General features: G+C 41.2%; 2 pseudogenes; one reads left to right on the forward strand and one right to left on the reverse strand.

The window, feature by feature from the left end:
• Positions 1–471: 471 nt before the first annotated feature.
• LOC118992503 (39S ribosomal protein L19, mitochondrial-like) lies at positions 472–6720 on the forward strand (annotated as a pseudogene).
• Positions 6721–7687: 967 nt separating this feature from the next.
• Positions 7688–8812, reverse strand: LOC118992504 (geranylgeranyl transferase type-1 subunit beta-like; annotated as a pseudogene).
• Positions 8813–13554: the final 4742 nt, after the last annotated feature.

Here is a 13554-nt window from a genome sequence, read left to right on the forward strand (position 1 = left end):
GAGGCACGGAAAATAGTGTGACTTGAAACTCGTGCTTTCGTTAGTTTAAAATATGGGCAGCGCACCCTCTGACCGGTTTCAGAGGCGGTGTTACACCAAGTGGTCCAATGGGAGTCCCTGTATCTAGGATGATGGTGGTATTTGTGGTGGCCAGAACTTTGACCCTGGGGAAATTGATTTGCAAACGAAGCTAAGCTTCTTCCCTCTGATGTTGATAAAAATTGCGAAACGTTATTGATCAACCGAACTCTTAACCAGGGACATCTGCTTTGACTGTTTTAAGACTTAAAAATGCACTTTTTTTCTCACTTGAGGGATTATTTCCTAAGGCCAATAGTGAGGTTTTTTTTTTTTTTTTGAGAAAGAGAAACATAGATTTGTTGTTCCACTTATTTATGTATTCATTGGTTGATTCTCGTATATGCCCTGACCTGGACTGAACCTTGGCCATCAGAACATGACTCTAACCAAATGAGCTACCACACCAGGGCTAAAGGTGAGTTTTAAACCGTGTGTCAAATTATCTTATGATTTGCTCCAGAGAGTTTCTAATGCTGATTTTCTGACATATAAACAAGTATTACAAGGCTTATGATCAGACAAATCAGGAGGGAAATCCCCAGAATTATCCTATACTAATAAAGTATCTCCGTCATTATAATTAATATTCATTGAATGTCTGCTCCAGGCATAGCTGTGTTCTAAATATTAAGGGCAGAAATAAGGAAATTGACTGGCCTTTTACGCATCTTTAATCTAAAATAGAAGAAATATTCATGTAAATGGGTTTTTAAAAGATAGTTATTGAATTTCTATATACGTTAAATACCAAGTTACATAAATCATGAAATATGAACATGCTTTGGAAAGTCTCTTTGTCACTCTCCTAATATTTATTGTTGATGCAGACACTGGCCCACAGCGTCTGAGGCATTGTGGATGAGATGAGACAAATTCACATGGACCACCGAAGTCCTATGGAAGAAAAGGGACGGCTCAGCCACTCTGTCAAGGGGAGAGCACTCAGACCCCCGGCCTGGACACGCCTTTATTGGGCTTAATTTCCATAGGAATACAGGGTGTATATGGAAAGCGTATCAATCCTTATCAGGCAGAAAGGATTAAACAATAAATAACATTCAAAGAACTCTGAGGGCTAATTCTGAGTCAGGGTCAGATGGTTAAAGGGCCATAAAACTTTGGGGAACAAACTCATTTCATGCTTGGACCCTTATCAATCAAATTGAGGGTATTAGCAAAGTAGGTTTCATAGGATTTTGTGCATTCTTTCTTAGACCTGATAGCCCTAGGGAACCCACCCTTTTCAGCACAGGGCTGCACCCGCCTCCTGCATTGTTTCAAGCTTAAGTTAGGCAAGGGAAGTAAGGCAGCCAAGAGATTAGGAAACTTCTGACAGACAGAAGGCAGGCAGGAGGACGCAGGCTATGTCAAAGCCGAGGGGTGAGGGTCCAACACCTCCTTTTTCTATGGCCCCCTCAAGTCTCTCCCTGAGGGCCCCTTTGCAACTGTGCCTGTCTTAGGTCATCCCTCCTTTGAAGAATCTTACTTGTCGTTGGCTAACCAGTCATCTGCCCAGGGCAAAGCAGGGTGAGGTGAAAGTGGGCAGAGGCGGTGTCCCTACAAGGAAGATAAGCTTTGTCTCCTAAGTGGCTTATGGTCCCCAGGTGTCTTTACTCAGCCTTAGCCACGAGGGGTCACAGCTTCTGAAACCAACATATTGTATATTTTTTTCCCATTGACATATTTCCCCTTTAACTGAACTGCCCACTGTCCACTGTTTCAACCATAGTTGGAGACAACATTAAAGGATGGCCTATTTTTAACAAATGAGAACAAAGATACCAAGTAAGTTACTTTAAAAATGAAGGGATTTAATGGGTATGCTTTCAGTAAGGGTTTATTTTTTTGTGGCAATCTTTTGCCTTCTTTTAAAAACATTTGTAAACATTAACTAATATCGTATTTCCCAAAAACAATTTCTAATAGAACTTTTACTCTAAAAATTAACATTTTCTTATAAACACTGCCACTGAGGCATCAGCACATTTGTTGCCAATTGTCAGTACAAAGTCGCTGGATTTGTTCTAGAACATACTTACTTGTAAAATGGAGACAATATCTTCTAGCTAAATGTAAGGAAGCTTAAAATCATCAACATTATTTAAATAGTTCGACAATGAGATATAAGTAGTTTGGTATTTGTAAGTAGAGAAAAAGGAGGAATACACTAAAAGAACAGGGACATGTTCTACAGAATTTATTAGCATAAAATGGTTCAAAAGTCAAGATGTGGGCATTTCACAGCCAGGGTTTGTGACAGCATCTATGATTCTAGCCCAGTGTGTCACCCATTGGCACCCTGGACCCAAACTGGGAATTGCTCTCTACCAAAACGCCAAGGATCTTTTCTGTTTCTAAGGTTGTAGTAGAGAAATAGGTGAGTGAGATGCACAGCTTCAGAGATTGAGTACCACAGGACTACAGCGATACAGTAACTTGTCAAGAGTAACAGGTAAACCAACATTAGGCATTCGGCAATGGTAATTGGAAAAAAGCAAATTTCTTTAAATGCCCTTGATGAAGATTTGATATTTGAAATGCAAACTTTGGAGGAGATTCTAGATCAAGGCGGAAAAGTACACAAGAGAAGTATCCTTATCTGACTGATAACTTCCAGGAGCAGGACTGGAAGACAGTGGAATTCCTAGTGTTTCACTAAACCCCCAAATGTAGAAAACTGAATGGAGGCCTTGGTCTTTCTTCTTTTCTGACTGAGGGGAGTGGAAGAACTTTTAGAGAGAAAATAGAAGAATATGAACACCGAGCTTACTTTGTGAGATGGAAGGGAAGACTCGGGGGCTCCATGTGGAGCTGAAGAAACTATGCAAAGACACCTCCCAAGAGTAGACATGCCCTAAATAGTTGCATGTCACTGGTGGAGAATGTTTAATGCCATCCCAGAAGAACGAGAAGACGCTAATAAGACGGGCACTAGTGGAGAGTACACACTTTGACAGCTGAATTCTGTCCTAACCTCCACAATTCCTCACAGAAGAAGACATAGAACTCAGACTCCTCAAGCTGCAGACTGTAGAGTCGGTTTGCTACAGTTCGGTGTCCCTATAATGGGAAACCCAGAGAAGTCACCCTCAGTAACATCAGGCATGGACAGAAGGGAGAGAAACAGCCTGGCAACTGTGCAAACACACAACAGCCAAACACACAAAAGCAAACAAAGGGGGAAATGATACAGCGCATGAATGATGTAAAGAAAAAGAAGCTAATACAGAAGCAAAGAAAGCTCATGGAACCAAAGAAAATTCCTCACAAATGCTTTCTGCTACAGAACAACTTAATAAAAACTTGGATCCAATAAGACAAAAACCAAGGTAATCATAGAATTGCAAAAGGAGTTACAGATCTAAGGGAACAAATCAAGGATCATTATTATCGTCAGGATGGGCGGGGTAGGGCAAAATGACGGCTGAACTACAACCCAGAAAAGACGGCTGATGTCAAACCAGGGAGCCGAAACGGCAGGCTTTGCCAAAACAGATATCTGATATGGATTAGTATCTGGAATATGCAAAGAACTCTTACAACTAAATAATAAATAGATTGGCCATAAGTAGAACAAGGCTTGGGAGTCAGGGTACAGAAGGGGCTCAGAGCCAGGCTGGGGCATGGGGGGCGCTGGTGAGGTCGGCGGCAGAGCACTGGACCTTCCCAGTGTCCCAGCCACCTCCAGAACCAGTCATTGTGGACAGGCGCCTTCCCCTGTGCGAGGAAACCAAGCTCTTGAGTCCTCAAAATTTCAAATAGAAAGAAAAGCTATGTTGAGAAAGGAGAAAGGTATTCCGCATCCCAGAGTTCTCTGTTGGAAGCATGCTTCATGTTACTATGGCCGACCCACATGCCCATGGGAAAACCTGCCAGTCTGGGGGGATTGGCATCCAGAGATCAGGAGCAGGACTTGCAGTCCTTAGGAACTTTTGTTAAAGGGCAGGATGTTGAGATTTGCTTTGAACTTTATAATTTTAGAATCCAGGAGCGAGACCCAGGTGGTCAAACTGGAGGAATGGCAGGATGACGGCTTGCTATATACTTAGGAGACCCCCTTTCTGAATTCCACACTTTGGATACTAACAGGAAGCCAACAGTAAAAAATTCTAGCCCAGAAGTTACTGTGAATCAGCTGAAAGTAAAGATGAGGTCTAAGCCCTGGTTCAAGTGCCAACAGCATCCAAAGTGTAATATTAAAGGAATCGAATTTGATCTTTTTAACTGAAGAGCAAATGAAAGGAGCGCAGAAGTGGAGTCAGCGACGGCCTGAGTTTGACACGATGAAGGAATGCAACACTCCAAAACTGAAGCCGAAATAGGGGGTGAAACAGAAGCATCAGGGAAGGCCTGGTCTGAAAGTGAGCAGGGGATATACCGACTCTCAGAGGACTTTTTTAAAAAGATGAATTTAATTATATATATAAAGACATAGTCATTAAATCAACTAAGCATTCATTATTTTATGAGCACAATTTAAAAAATAAAATTAGCATGTCAGTTTATTACTTTAGAAGAGAAATATATTTAAAATAAAAATAGTAATGAATAAATAGGCCAATAGGCCAATAACCTAATTTAAAAATGGGTAAAGGATTTGAACAGACATTTCTTCAGAGAAACACACACATGGCCAGGAAGCATATGAAAAGATGCTCAACTTCATTAGCCATCAGAGAGATATAAATCAGGGTGTAAGTGAGTGGTACTCTTGTACCTCATACTCACTAGGATGATTATATTTTAAAAGGTAGGTAATGAAAAGTGTTTCTGAGGATGTGAAAACTTACACACTGGTGGGAGTATAAAAGAGTGTACCCACTTTAGAAAACAGTCTGATGGTTCTTTAAAACATTAAATATAGAGTTCCCAAAGCACTTATGAACCCAAGAGTGATGAAAACGTGTGTTCACACAAAAACCTGTACGTGAATGTTCATAGTACCATTATTCATAATAGCCAAAAAGTGGAAACAACCCAAGTGATGCAAGGGTACAAAAGGTATGAGATGTACGTGTACTGGGATATTACCCGGATATAAAAATGAAGCACTAATATATCCTATAACATGATGAACCTTGAAAACATCCTACTAAGTGAAAAAGGCCAAATGCAAAAGTCTACATATTGTGTGATTCCATATATGAAATGCCAGAAGCAAATGCATGGAGACAGAAAGTAGATTGGCGGTTGCCAGGGCCTGGGGAGAATGGGTGATAGAGAGTGACCACTAATAGGTACAGCTTTTTGGGGGGGTCATGAAAAATATCTGGAATTAGATAATGGTGATGGTTGTACAGCTTTGTGAATATACTAAAATCTACTTTAATCAATGTTGACCCCCAAAATTAAAAATATAAAAACCACTGAACTGCACAATTCAAAAGAACTTTATGGTGTATGAATTATATATCAATAAAAAAGAATAATTCTCTTAGAAAGTTAAAAATACAGTTTGCGAAATATATATACAGTTTCCTAGAACAATTTGTTGTAGAAAAGTTTGTGACAGAATGCGTAACACCAGGCTGGATAGACTCCAAGAACAAAGACGGAATTTTTCAAGTATCCAGACAAGAAACGAAACAACAAACTGCCTAAATGGCATTGGGAATAAGGGCATAGCCTTCAGTTTTTCCATAGCAACATCCGTTGCCAAAAGATTGAGGAAAGCGGGGGACAACTTTATAGCTTTAAGGAAAATAAGTTATACCCACTCAAGAAAGCATTCAAGTGTAGGGATACACCATCTCAAACATGTATGAACTTAGGAAACACAGCTCCTCTAAGTCCTTATTGAGAAAACCACTTGATATGAGAACCTGATAATTAAGAGATAATCCAAATAGACAGCTTAAGAATGAAGAAGTGATGGTAAACATTGAAATATAAAACCAGTTTCAAATATTTAAATATAAAAATGCTAAGTATAGCCCTGGCCGGGTGGCTCAGTTGGTTCAAGCGGCATCCCGTACATCAAAGGTTGCAGGTTTGATTCCCAGTCAGGGCTCGTATGGGAGGCAACTGATCGATGTTTCTCTCTCACATCAATGTACATCAATGTTTCTCTCTCTCTCTTCCTCTCTCAAATCAATAAAAACATATCCTCCAGTTAAGATTAGGGAAAAAAAAACAATAAGTATAAAGTCAATACTAAATAACTTTGAGAATCATTGTCATAGAACAGATCAAGAAGAGTGTTAACCTGGTCACTATAAGAATAATAATACAGTTACACAAAACCAAGAATTGGGGAGAGGGAGATGGGCACAATCTTCATCTTTCCTAAAAAAGATTCAGTAATACTTAAACAAAACATAGAAGTGAAAAAAATCAAACAACTCACACCTCTTCGTGGTTTTCATAATTGCTTATTTAACCTTAGAGGGATTGTTTAAAAAAATGTGACTGATGGTAAAAAGCAAATTCTTACTGTGATCATTCATTTTTTATGTCAATGTGACATCTGAGGAATGCCCCAGTGGCTGGAAAAACATTACTGTGGGTGTGTCTCCGAGAGTGTTTCTGGAAGAGCCGGATGTGTCAGTTGGTGAACTGACTCAAGAACACTGCCCTCCCTACCCAGTGGAGGCGGGCATCATCCAGTCCGCAGACGGCCTGAATAGAGCAAAGAAGTAGAGGAAAGGCACATTCCCTCTGTGCTTGAGCTGAGGCATCCATCTGTCCCTGCCCTCTGACATCGGTAATCCGGCTCCTGGTGTTTGGGCTTTTGGGCTCAAATCAGGACTGACACCATCAGCCCCTCCCTTGCCAGGTCTTTGGACTCAGGCTTTTTTTAAGTGATCACTAAGTGTTCACCCAAATATTATCAATTCTTTGTGAACTGCAAACTTGTTTTGAAGATTTGTGTCCATTTGTAATGATACAATTTTTACTGAAGAGTTTTTAAAAAGGTAACCTACAACCCTGAGTGGTGTGGCTTCGTTGGTTGGGCACTGTACCGTAAAGCAAACTGTCACTGGTTTGATTCCCGGTCAGGACACGTGCCTGGGTTGCGGCTTTAGTCCCTGGTTGGGGCGTGTACAAGAGACAACCCACTGATGTCACTCACATATATTGGTGTTTCTGTCTCTTTCTCCCTCCCTTCCTCTCTCTCTAAAAATAAAATAAATAAATAAAATCTTTAAACAAGTAAAAAAAGATAACCTACATATATACAATTAATTTTCCTCAAAGAACTTCTTGGAAATACAGTATAAACATTTAAGAACAGAGTCCACTGTGGTTCAAACTTCACAGAGATTTTCTTGAAACCCACTACAAATACTGGCTCAAGACCATGTCCCAAAGTGACACAGGCACAAGATGTGATTATAAGACTCTCTACCTTTGAGCCCTGGCTGGTGTAGCTCAGTGGATTGAGCGCGGGCCTTCGAGCCACACGATGGCGGTTCGATTCCCAGTCAGGGCACATGCCTGGGTTGCAGGCCAGTTCCCAGCAGGGGACTCACGAAAGGCAACCGTACATTGTTATTTCTATCCCTCTCTCCTTCCCTTCCCCTCTAAAGATAAATAAATTAAAAATCTTTAAAAAAAAAGACTCTACCTTTGAAAAAAAAGAGCACACTTGGTTATGAATGGCTTTTAACCTTGAGCTACAGTTATGGTACAAATCCTCCACCCTCCCAATCTAAAGTTATTCATGTGGAGATGTGTACATTCTCTGAGCATTGTTTTGAGTCCTTGGTCATTTCCAGCTCTGATGGAGATCTCGAAGGTGTTCAGAAGTCCACGTGGTTTCATTCAGGGCAGGGTGAACTTGACAAATTCCACTTTCCTCCATGAGCAGTAGGCTACAAATCCCAAAGTATGCATACAAAGCCTCTGGATGACTATCTGGCCACTTGGCAAATCCCGCCATGAGATGAGCCCACCCAAAATGAAAAAACTGCTGTCTACAGGCTAAGTTGGTCTTCCCTGGTAACCATTTTGTTGCCTCATTTTATACCACCTCTTTATCATATTCTTTTCCTAAAAAAACTTTTTCTAGCTTACCCATGAGACACAGCAATGCAATGCCACAAAAAGTTGATCCTCCATGAGATTCAAGTCCAGCTCCCTGTGCCAACCCATTGTCATAGGACATCTAACATAGTGGATGGCTTTTTTCACATCCGTGCTGGACTAGTTGTTGAGCATACAGCAAATACAGGAAGTATGGTACAAATCACATGTCATTTTCACTGCCTTTGGGTCCCAAAGAAAAACATCTTTGACTGAAGGCTCTTGAGCTTGCTAAGCAAGCTTCTTCATTTACTCAGCTTAGGTTGTCTCCTAGAATAAGCATGAAAGTCTGGTTTAGGTCCTTGCTATGTGGCCACTGTGGTAAGGATTCTTTGAGAGATTGAATGGAATACCCAGGTATAAAGAGCCTCAGAAACCACAGCAATTTAGATTTGATCTGTCTTCTTGTGGGAAGGACCTGCAGGGAGTAAATCCACTCTATTACATTATCTTTGTTCACCACACCTAAGGAATCCAACACACCCAGCTGAGAAAGTGCAAAAAAATGCGATTGTCAATCCACTGGTCTCCAGCGAAGAATAGCGCCCAGGCAAAACCCCAAAGGCAGGCAGCCCTGGAAGAACCGCACATGCGGGTCCCACAGGAAATCCAGGAGTTCTCCTTCATGGTCCCTGACCTGCTGCTCATCCTCTGTGGCAGCCACACTGCTATGGAAGTGATGTCTGCTGTGACCCCAAATGCCCATGCTTTGAGTTTTCAACCGGGCATTGTGAAATGGCCCAGTTAAAGAAGGGTTGTCCAACGCATGTATGATGAGAACACTGGAACAGCCCTCTGTCAACTGAGACAAAGATTATCTGGACACTGACCAACATACATCTGCAAAGGGCACAGCCACGGCTGAGGAGAAGGCTGTGTATCCCGCCTGCACGTTTCTCCTGTACGTGCCTGCTCCCCAATTTCTTCCCCTGCACATGCCTGCTCCCTGGTCTCCTCCACAGTCAGTGTGGTAGCTATTTCTGGAAGAAGCCTAGTTTATCCAGAGTAGTGTGGAGGATTTGTATTCTAGTCAGCACATGCTTTCAAGTGATAATTTAACTGTCAATGAAAAATAAATAAAAGGTGTTGCAAATTCTGGAAGATCTGGGCAATTTGCGGAGTCTCTGTTGTTACTGCATGTATCTCCCTCTCAGTTGCCTGGGGAACTACAGTTTAATGTCACATGCCCAGCAGTTCTTTCCTGAATGTAATTGTAGTTTTTCTGATGCCATGGTTAGAGCCCTTTAAATGTTTGGTTTCTGGCAATACTTCCTAACATCATTCATGACAGTGATGGATCCAAAACCATTTTAATACATATGAAAATCTCATTCACTTGTTAAATAACTGGAGAAAGAATCCTATAAAAAGGGGAAATATTTTTGTTACCAGAAAAGGCATCTAAACAGATATATGTGAATGTGTAATGATCTGATGTTCAAGATCATGGCTGGTCCTTTGCGGGATAGTGTCCTAGAGGCCAGCCACGACCTCTCCTCAGGGAGGTGCCATAAAGCAAGAGGAAGCCCTGTACTGCAGGAGCCATTGGTTTCTGGCAGTTGCTGCTAGATGCCTGTCCAGTACTCTTTCCCCGATCTTCTTTTTACTCAAAGATCTCCAACCTCAGAGAGTCAATGTACCTGGACTTGGCCAAAAACACATGTCCCAAGCTCCTTGTAGTTACAACAGTCATGTGACATAGTTCTGTCCAATGAGTGATCAGTTGCTGGGTGGCTCTTCTGGGAAAGGCCTATGAAGGGGTGCAGATAGGTGCTCAGCTGAGAGGCGCCTTGTGCCCTTCACGTTCTTTCTCTTGCCAGGAGGGCAGAGGCCATGCTAGTAGTGGATTAGCCATCCTGTGCCCAGGAGATTACAAGCACAGGCTGGGGATGACCAAACAGAAAGATAAGAAGATCCTGAATCCCCGATGACACAGCAAAGCCTCCATTCCAGCCCTGGGCTACCTCCCACTGGGCTTCTCATTACTTGACAAAAGTGCAACAGTATATGGAGCCACTAATGTTTGAGTCCCTGTCCTTAGCAGCCGAGCTCAATTTCTAACTCATACACAGTTTGGTACCTGTAAAGAAATGCTGCAAGTAAAATGGGAAGCTAAGTGTTTGAACACAGGGCTTTAATGGTCTACCAGCTGCTGCCTGGAAAGCTAGTGGCCCCTGTTTGGGCAAGGCATTCTTTCAAATTCGATCAAACCATTCTTGCTGTGCCTTGCTTGCTGTACCTCAGTCATCCCTACGACAGCAGAGCAGGAAAAGAAATGGAATCCGGGTTGTTGATATTATTGTCAGGTCATTCTAGAACAGCTTTGCCTCCCCAAGACTACTTGGTAATAAGAATGACCTTTTATATTTTTCTTTGCCTTTTACATTATAAAATACATCTGTTTTAGGCACATACGTGAGAGGAATAATTCCAAATATCTTTCATGGTGACTGGCATATAGAAACTAATAAGAACTTGTTGAGTAATGAAAGGGAAAATCTTATCCTATCTTGTCTCCCTTCAGAAGGTACATAGATAAACACCCTACTTTTGTTGAATTTGTATTATTTATCTGCCAATTTATTAGGCCTTGCTCCAAGAAAGTAAACACTTCATACATTGATTAAATAATTATGTTGGACTTTCTTTTTTTCAATTAAATCACTTTTATTGTTATTCTATTACAGTTGTCCCAATTTTCTAGCTCTTATCCACCACACTTTAATGTTGCTTCAGTGCGTTTTTCTTCATTCTCCATCACCCTCACTCTGACCTTCGGGTTCTGTGACAGTGGCTGTTGCCTGACGCGTTTGGGTTTTTACGTCTTTCCTTTGTCACGCTGTGTATTTCTTCTTCCCACCTGTGAGAAGGCGATTCCCAGGTTCCAGCTTCATATCCAATGGAGTCAGGCTCTCTGTAGGAATGACTAAATGATGCTTTTTGCTTTTTAAAAAACAAAAATGGTAAATTTTTTATTATAACCATGAGGTATGAAATTTCCTATTACCCTACTGACCAGTGTGGCAGAGGATTCTAGATGTTCCTGTATCCTTCTGTCCAACAGCAGGAGACGAGAATTGTCATGCCCATCTTACAGAGGAAGAAACCGGTTTTTACTTGCAGAACATCAGGAATTTGTTCAGGTGGTGAGTAGCCTGAAGCCCGAGCTGGACTAACCCAGCATTTAGTTCCCGTGGGAAAAAAGGAAGGTCAAGTTATTAGCAAATTTTTTCTCCAAATGTAGCACCTGCCCAGTGGCAATCAGATGGACTGAATAATAAAGACTTTTCTCTGTTTTCCATACACGCCCCTCAAGCAGTCCCGCAGTCGCCATTCCGCTGTAGTCCTCCACCTTGATAAACAGGGATTGAAGTCAAGTTCAGTTTGATTTATAAAAATGATGTGACTCTTGCCTCCAGGGCTATAGAATAAAGTTCAGCCCCCTTTACCTCCTCTGCAGCGTGGGTGTCATGGTCCCCATACGTAGATGAAGGGACGCCCCCAGGTCATATAGCTAGCAAGTGACACCTAGCTGGCTCCACACTTGGAAGCCCTGTCATCCCATTTGCTCTCATCCTACAGTAGGCATCATGGACACAACAGAGACGCGGTGGTGGCCTCTGTGTCTTTCTGAAGTCTAATGTGGCCCAAAGTGTTTGCCCCTGGCATGTATTAGGAAAACATCAGAAAAAGATTTCCCTGGCAAAATACATTCAATTCTATTCTCACAAACAGAATCTAAATCCATGTCCAACATCCCAGAAAGAAGTTTCTTCTTGTTGCTCATTTTAATATTTTCCTCTGACGACAAGGACATGATCATTTGGCAGCTATGGTGAAAGGGGTCCAGGCTGAATTCGGACTGGTCTGGGTCCCACACCTGAACTCCACCCCTTTCTGTGTGACCTTGGGGAAATAAACTCTCTGGGATATAATTTCCTCACTTGCAAAAAGAGAAACATTTGTTTGGAGAATTAAAAATAATGTATGCAAAGGACATTGTAAATGTGCCATAATAAATTTTATGATGATAGAAATAAGCATTCCTATTCTTCATTTTTCTCAAAATCGTCCATCATTTTAAATACAAGATAAGAGCAAACCTTTCATCTCTCTGAGGGGAAAACAGAGCCTAAATGGTGTTTGCGCGGCTGCACCTGTCTATTCATTTAGTGTCACCATTTCCCGGGAATCAATACGATTACTTGCCCTTGGGCATAGTTTCCTGGCAACGCATCTCTTGAACCAATTCAGGTGAATTTTCTCTGTCATTTATGGTCACCTGGCTGCTGCATCCAGCAGTTCCTTGCAGCCTTCCATAAATATTGTTAGGGTTGTGCTTGCTTAAGGGAAATGACCAAATGTTATGTTGATATACTGTTTTCCTCTTGGGGTATTACAATGCTGAGCAAGGAGCCATCTGCTAGCCCTCTGAAGCCATAACAGTCTCTTTGAAGACAGTTGGACGGGTATTTTTATGCTATGAAAACAGAGCAGAAAAGATTCATTCACGGGGTTTTCTGACCTGAAGAAAAAGGAGTAATCCCTCAATGAATCCAAAACTACTATTGTTGGTGATCTGGAGAAGCCCAGGAAAAATCTGATTTTTCCTGCCCAAGAGTCTATCTGACATTTTCCTTTCTTTCCACTGGGAGTAGGCTGGCAGGTACCTTTAAGGCAGAACAATAGTCAGGGGTTATTGCCAAAGCATTTAGCAAATAGTATATGAAGTTTCCATGTTTTAAGTGTAAATATTCTTCACTTTAAATTCCCTTTACCCTTCAAAGTCTGATTTTTTAAAAAAATTTCTTATCAAAATCCCTTCAGGCAAGACATTTACTTCTCAAAAAAAAGACACTTACATTAATATTCATTACATAGGTTTTTATGATTACTAAGACAACATATATTTTTAATGATACACTTTTTATTTGAAAAAGAATGACAATTTTTGATAGAATTAAAATCTTCCACAATCTCACCACCATGTTTCCAGTTTGCTGCATTTTTAAAAGTTTTCCTATGCACCACTGATATAAGAAATAGCCAAACCCATAGAGAATTTCTATGAGTTTATCTGAGCCAAAACCGGTGGCCACGGTTGAGAAGCAAGACCTCAAATACTCATACTCCAGAGAATGATAGTTTTGCAGTTTCTTTTATTTTAAATATTTATTTACTTTTGTGTTTGCAGTTTCTTTTATACATCTGGAATTAAAGAGGGAAAGGAAGATTAACAAGATGATGTGCTCCCTTGGTGGTTCTGGAAAAAAGGATTACTACTGGCACTTCAAAGGCATGTTCCCCGAGACACACAAGAACTGTGCACATGGCTAGCTTAAAAATGTCTTACTAAACAAGGTCAAGGTGACTGCCCACCATGACCTGCCCAGTTAGGAACTTATAATTCAATACAGAACCCCTTTTTCATTCACATAATTTACTCTC

This window comes from Sturnira hondurensis, unplaced genomic scaffold (assembly GCF_014824575.4).
Source record: "Sturnira hondurensis isolate 20B ecotype Veracruz unplaced genomic scaffold, ASM1482457v3 Scaffold0008196, whole genome shotgun sequence".
In the NCBI taxonomy this organism is placed as follows: Eukaryota; Metazoa; Chordata; class Mammalia; order Chiroptera; family Phyllostomidae; genus Sturnira; species Sturnira hondurensis.